Source organism: Egretta garzetta, unplaced genomic scaffold, assembly GCF_000687185.1.
Source record: "Egretta garzetta isolate BGI_Z169 unplaced genomic scaffold, ASM68718v1 scaffold96, whole genome shotgun sequence".
Classification (NCBI taxonomy): Eukaryota; Metazoa; Chordata; class Aves; order Pelecaniformes; family Ardeidae; genus Egretta; species Egretta garzetta.
Genome location: NW_009259965.1, coordinates 2,343,146 through 2,350,505, shown reverse-complemented (window position 1 = coordinate 2,350,505; position 7,360 = coordinate 2,343,146). Strand labels below are relative to the sequence as shown.

At 44.1% G+C, this 7,360-nt stretch overlaps 1 protein-coding gene across 1 annotated transcript in view; it reads right to left on the bottom strand.

The window, feature by feature from the left end:
• The window catches only part of FYCO1 (FYVE and coiled-coil domain autophagy adaptor 1), a 53,504-nt gene extending 46,290 nt beyond the window's left edge, over positions 1–7,214 (bottom strand). Inside the window, exon 1 of the mRNA XM_035895714.1 lies at positions 6,835–7,214. The gene's annotated coding sequence lies outside the window, so the exon portion shown is untranslated. The remainder of the gene's footprint in view (positions 1–6,834) is intronic.
• Between the last annotated feature and the right edge of the window lie 146 nt (positions 7,215–7,360).

Here is a 7,360-nt window from a genome sequence, read left to right as displayed (position 1 = left end):
GCTCTTCCTCACTCAATGGGGGAAAAGAGCTAGGACCAACAATGGGATCCTGCCCACCCTTCCCAAAGGCCAGAACAAGCCTCAAGTCAAGGCTCCAGAGACACAAAGCCTATGAGAGAGGCATGCCAGGAAAACAGTGACCAGGCCAACTGCAGGCACGTACAGAGCCTGGAAGAGACGGCAGTTGGGAATTGAGCCCTTATTTTGCAACAGCCAGTGGGGAGCAGGACACAGAGCATCCTACGGCAGACAGGCTCAGCACGGGACCTTGTCAAGTGCCAGTTCCCAGCAGACTGCCCAAGTAGAGATTTACTGGGGGAGGATTAAGGAGGATTAGAGTTGCCCCAGCCCCACTAGCACTACATAACTTAGCATGTTTGCAATGACTACTGTGTGCACAACAGTTTGGCGGCACAGTGCAAGGGAAGGCAGCGTGTTCCCAAATGGGTTGATCCTGTTGTGCCGAAGCAGCCCAAGACATGCATCTTTATCCCTGCCAGGATCTCCTAGGCAGAACGCAGGAGTCCTGAACAGAGACCACAACTCAGCTGTAGGGTTGTAGCTGCACGGTCTACTCTTCCTCTTCTTCTCCTCCCATTCACCCCTTTCCTCAGTACAGGGAGCAAGTTCTAACAGTTTCCCCCTTCCTCACATCAGCTTGCACCCATGAGACATGCATTTACTCCCTTCTTTTCCCAGAGGTGAAGGGGATCTTTCGACCTGGGCTATTGCACAAGGAGAATGTGCTGAAACTTTTTCTACCTGCCTTCTCCTCTGCAAAACAGGGAGAAAGCTACTTCTCCCCTCCACGGTTCTTCCAGAGGTGTTCTTAGAAAACACAGTCCATCCCACAGAAAGGCATGGAGCTCCCACTTCCTGTGGCAAAGGAAGCTGACAATGTACCTTAACTGGTTTCCCAAGGTTTCAAAATAGGAAGAGCTTCTGTAAACACCTGATCTAGTCCTTCCTGATCACAGAACATTTACCCAGAATTCTTTAGAGCACAACCCTGTTCCTCCAGCATTTCCTATCCTATTATGTACGCCTGTAAATATTTGCTATGTGAAACCAGCATTATACATGTGTCAGGCATGAGTGACCTACTGTGGGTCAAAAGCTTTTTAAATGATGCATCGTCACCTCTCATATAATAGCATTTGACTAAGGCCAACAGAGTTAAGTTGCACAAGAGCTGCAATGACATCAGAATGTTTACACTGAGGACCTGGCACAGTGTATGGCAGAGGAAGCAAGACAGAGCATTGCCATCAGTCCCTCCTGGCACTCTTGGGCTGTGCCTTACTGATGCCTGAAGGTGGCTGCTCCCTTTCCTGCTGCCATAAGTACTAGTGTGGGGGTGGCAATCTTCTTTACAGAGGAGGATATCTGGTAGATTAAAGAAAGAAGAGGAAAGGAAACAGCCCACCTGCAGGAAAATAAAAGATTTACCTGAAAGAGAGCGAGACATACAAAACAGTAAACAAAATTGAATGACTGTAATTAAATTTGTTAGTGGGCTAGCTACAATGACCTACTTTTAATTTGATTTCATAAAATTTCTCTTTGTGTTACTGTAGGCATGTCTGCATCTCCAGCAGCTACATTTTTTTTTTAATTCAATTTTGGCCAACCTTGACAGAAAGTAGAGGTCTTCACAATATTACACTCCTCCATGTGCAACCAGAACAGAAAGCTGGGAGGAAGTCCATGAGCAGAGTTTCTCTTTGTTGACAAAAAGGCTGCAGTGAGACCTCCATTACAGCCTGATATCAGAGAATCCACTCCCCACCCAAGTGCATTTTCAGTGTACTCTAAAAGCAGAGCTCACACTGCGGACTTGGTGTAATTCAGTTAAAAAGTAAACCAGAGCTGCAAGACAAATTCATTGGAAAACAAGGTCACTACTTTCTACTGCTTTTGGAAATATTTCACATACTCTGGTCTAGCCATTCCAAACACGTGCACTTCATCACATGGCTCCTGCTGGTATAACAAGACCTTTAATTATTTCATGCCTGCAATTCTATACCTGTTCTAACACTCTATATGAAACAAAACAGGCAAGTGAGGATACTGAGCTGAACCCTACGTTCATGAGCCACAGCAATTTTAACTGTGTTATTCCCTTATGTAACGTGAACATGATTTGTCCCGTAAAAGCAAGCAGATACTGACTCGATAACTGCATGGCACACTTCTGGAAAGTGTGTGGAAAAAACAGCCTACCTGGTCATATAGTTGGCTACAAGACACACTGACAAAAGAACACTGGACACGAATCTCACAGCAAAGACGAAGGAAGAACTGGGAAAAGGAAGTCTCTACCTCTCGGGACCATAACACCACTGATTCAGTTAAATAATTTCATTGTAGTAATTGTCTGGAAAAAGTACTTTATACGTTGTTGTTGCAGGAAACAGGGTTCCCGCAGAATTTACTGCAGTTTTGCTGCTAGCTTTCCTCATGTTGTACCATACAGGTACATAAAGCTGCACATCCATAATGCTAAAGAACTGTTTGCTGGAAATAAGGGTCTGAGGTGAACTGCAAAAAAGACAGCGTGACTCTTCCGTCATGCATACACACATGCTTTTACTGGGCAATTCAACCCTTTGGGCTTTAACACTGCATATAAAGATATGTGACTGATAAAAATGCCCACTGGACTACATTAAATAGGACGATTAAAAACAAAAGGCAAGCACAGCCTGAATGTCAGCTAAGGTTTCCATTCAGAGTATTGAAGCTTGGTTGCATTCCGAGAAGTGAAATTTTCTTGCTAAATTCATCTTCCCCCTTTGTTTTCTACACCAACAAACCTTCACACTTCAATTATAAAAATACATTTTTGAAAGAATATTTATAATTTCTTTTAGTACTTCAAACAGGACACCGTGCTGCAAACCTATGCTGGACTTCCCACATGCTCATACACACAAACCTTGTTTTGAAGTGGTTGGTTGTATAAATATTTACTAATAAAACATCTTGCAGAAAATATGTGTCCAGAAAAACAAATTGTTCACAGAGTAGCATAGCATAGCAGAAGATAGTAACTAGATGAAGTGCATAAAAACATTCACATATTTTGCAAAAGCCTGGCAGAAAAGTAGCACGCTTATAGTTAGGGGCTTCTTACAGTAAAGCCCTTTTGTGGGGGGGCCCTTGTGCTCTAGGGATATTTGTATTTTACAGCATAAGAGCACAAACTAATGACATTCACAAAACCCTGCTTGCACCCCTAACCTGACAGGTAGACTGACACAAAAGAATCAGTAAACTTTTGTATAATCTTGGTGCAAACCTCCCTATTCTACGCATAACTGGCCTGCATTCTCCCCTCTATTCCTTGTATTCACAAACTGTTCTTAGAAAAAGATCAAAACTAAGCAACAGAGAGGAGTATACAAGTGGCACGATAAGAACTCCATGAGATAATTTTTAACCCTCAGTGGGGAAAGCTGGCAACCCTAACAACTTTTTTTAATGCTGCACCTACCAAATTGGACCTCCACTCTAAGACCTGACTTAAACTCCTTTAAAACTTTACACTGAACTTTGCCAAACAGGACAGATGCATTAGACCAGGGACACAGTTTCCTGATGTGGAGAATACAGTGCTTTGTTTCTGATATTCGTCACAGCAATAACTGTTGAACAACATGAACTCAAATGACCACTTTCCGCAAACAACACCGCAGGGATGAGCTTGTACGTATCTCACAAAGACAGCCCTGTCTTGGCCCTGTCTCATGACGAGAGAAGTTGCCTGTTTGAGGAAGCAGTCAGTTCACAAGGAGAAGAGCGCTCTTCTGATAACAGGAATTGCACTGGTATCGCTTTTAGCAAACTCATCTGCCCTTTTTCCTTAGGACCTCACCCTATGTCAGGAATGCTACACTGTGTTTACTAACATCTGCAGATTAACCTAACCATAACTCTCCCAGAGACTTGCTTCTCCTCAGCTGCTCCCATCCTATTTCACTCTCCCTGGGGAAAGGTAACCCCTCTGCCTCAATGCCTGTATGGTGAGTTGAAAAGAGAGGTTTCATTCAGAAAGGAAAAGGTTTTTTTCCCCTTCGCACTCTCATTCTTCCAAGCTGTTCTCCCATGTCCCTGTGTACCCTCCCTGCCACAAAAACTGCCCTTTCTCTCCATAACTCACCCAACTATTTAAATCTCTTACATGTTCTTCAAGCCAGGCACCTGATGCTACTCTGAGGGGCACCATATAGATACCTACAGAAATAGAAATACTAGAGGACTTCCAGCTGCAAAGGAGCATTGGTGATTCACAATACTCAACTCGCTCATTGTACAAGCTTGGAGTATTCAAAAACTCTCATTTTTTTCAGGTCTCCAAAGTTGGTCTCTGGGCCTTCTTAACTTCCTCTGCAAGCTCGGCCCAACTAAAGCATTTCAGCCACCTTTGAGACTTTGGGATAATTAAAAGCAGCAACCATTACAATCTAAGTCTGAATGGGGTCTTTCCTTCACAGGATTTTTACCTCTGTCCCTCCAAGCCGAGGTTTCACAAGTACTTGAAAAGGCTGCCTCCAACTAATGGCTTTGGGAAGTTTGGCAGGTAGGTGTTGAGAATTGCCCATCTGTAGCAGTCCATCTGTCCTCCATCCAGCCAACAGCAGCGGTAGCTCCTTAGGGCAACTCCTGTCCTATATGTAGTTCCCAGTGAACTAGCAACACATAAAACACTGAAAATTACAGGGTTTGGCCACACACACACATAGATCAAATAGGAGGCAAGGCAAGTGCATTAAGCAAAAACCACGCTGAGACAACCTGAACTGACAGGCCACTGGGTGAATCATGCTACCCCACAGGCAACAGCAAAAATTCTTGTTTTCTTTCCTCTGTAGCAGGGAATATGGAGTATTTCTCCTCTCTCTCATTTCTCATGGGTTTTCCAGTGAAGGTTGCCATTTTGGGGGGATGGGGAAATTTCAGAGTTACAAACCCCAAAGATTTAAAAGCCTTTGGAAGAGAGGCCTGTATGAGACTGACACCGCTGAGCCGGTTGGGAACAGATGACGCAGGCTTTGCGTGAGCCCAGATATTTGGGGATACCCTGATCCAAAATGTTCACTTTCAAAACCCAAGTTGGCTTGCAGCAGTATCAAGACCTTTCCTGTGCTCATCCTCCTTCCCAGCAGTAACTTAAATGTCATGGTGGACACACTCAGGGGTTAACCGTTCACAGATATCTCTGCTGAGATCACTCTACCATCAGCAAGCACAGAATACTGTGGTGTACAAAAATATTAAATCAAAGGGAAGGGTGTATTAGTCAAGGCTCTGTGCAGCAACAGTTTCCCAGTGCTATTCTAAGCACTGAGACGCTCTACATAAAAGGTTCTACTCCTTCTACCAGTGTTACAAACCGTAAAGCCTTATTCTAAATACATTTGGGCAAAGTATTTAAAATTACTACTATTACAGAATTTTTGGACACAGTCAGCCACCACTCCCTCAGACAAACTGGAATTACTACACGGAAATATGAACTAGACTAGATACAAGCTGCTAAAAAGTTTCCTTGCATTTTCAAAACCAAGCAGAAATAAAAACAGTAATATAAATAAATAAAAATAGTTATGGGTAACAATAAAAACACTTAGGGCTTTTACAGTTCCCTTCAGTTTAATAATCTCAACAACATCTATGGAATACTAGAAGGGTTCAGTGTTTATTTGACAAACAGGCAATTGTTAATTTCTAAATGTGATCAACTAAGAAAAACAAATAACAAGCTGAGTTAAAAATAATTTTCAGCACTACTTTTCCTTGAGTCCACCAGATAATTTCTGCAATTTTACACACATTTTTTTTAACATTTTGAATAGTTTTCTCTCCCTAGTTTTTCCTTTAGGCCTTGATCCCCCACCAACCAAGTCTTAGAGGACCCTGGCCTCCAGGATGTTAGTAGAAATTCCTATTCCTTTTATGTAACCCTCTAGCAGTGGAGAGAGGGACTACAAATACAATACACCCTTTCACTGTTATCAGATGCTGTACACAAGAGGCTCCTTTATACATGAAAATCAGCCTCCATAACTAACTAACTGGCTCTTCAGAAGAAGTAGTGAAGCCACATTCACAACAAATGCTGTCAAATATATATACTACAGCAAGAAGAGCAAAATTGACTATCACTTGTTTTCCACCATAGCATCTTAGAAACAACTTTTTAACTGCCGTGCAGACTTCTAAATGTGAAAGTTTGGAAACACTATTTGGAACATCTGGCACATTTTTTAAATTCAAGCACTCCTGTGAGGATCATCAGAAGACTTCAGGAAATTGCCTTGTACACAATAATATCTGGAAAACATAAAACACACTACTGCAAGGCAGTTTATCTCCTTTGCTGCATGCCCTGCAACATCGTATCAGAACCAAAACCAAAAAAACCACCAGCAGAGAACATCTCGCGGTGTCGCTGGCAAGACAGAGTCCGTGTTGTACCCTGAAAGCTTAATCCCAGCCTGCCTCCACGGGTGAGTGAAGTCAGAGCTGGATACAAACACCCACTTTCACTCTTCAGCATAAAGGGGGGAAGGCCAGGTACTCCTCTCTCTTTTACACTTGAAAAGCAACTCGGTTTCAAGTGAGAGGCTCAACCAGGATCGGGAGATGTACACCTGACCGCCTCCATATGCCAAGCGAACCTTTGCACAGGCAACAATCGGCAGGAAGCTGGGTGCAATAACCCAGGCAGAAAACACCAGGGCCCTCAGCTGCTAAACAGGCAGCTGCAGCAGCAACAAATTCTCCAGCCTCCAAAACATGGCACAGCCCCTCCGCAGCCCAACTCACCACCACAGGACCTCTGCCCGAGGAGAATCCAGAGCCCAAAGGCATCGGATGACCATTTCACTAAAGCCTCGCTTATTTTCTATGGTTTTTTTTTTTTTTGCTTTGCTCCCTTCTGGATTACCGGGATCAACGTAAGCCGGAGGAGGACCTGCTGCAAACCCAGCATCTGCTCTGGAGACAGACCCAGCCGCCCTGCCTGCCAGCAAAACTCTCCCTGTCCATCCGCCAGAGATTTGCCGACACAAGGGCAAGCAGGATTAGGGCCGCGGCAAATATTTGCCTATCAGCACTTTATAACGGGTGAGGGCACGGACATGGGCGTGTATTGGGTTTCTAGCAGGGTCATGGGTGACTCTGCTCCTCCGGCAGCTACCGTGACCAGTGGGGAAGACTCGGAAGGTCCGTTCACGGGTGGAATGACAGTGGAGAAAAGGGAGGGCGGTGTTTATGTCGGCTTAAAATCATCGCTCATCAGGTGGAAACGATGACACCTAAAGGAAACTGGGCCTGGATGGTGGCCGGTGTC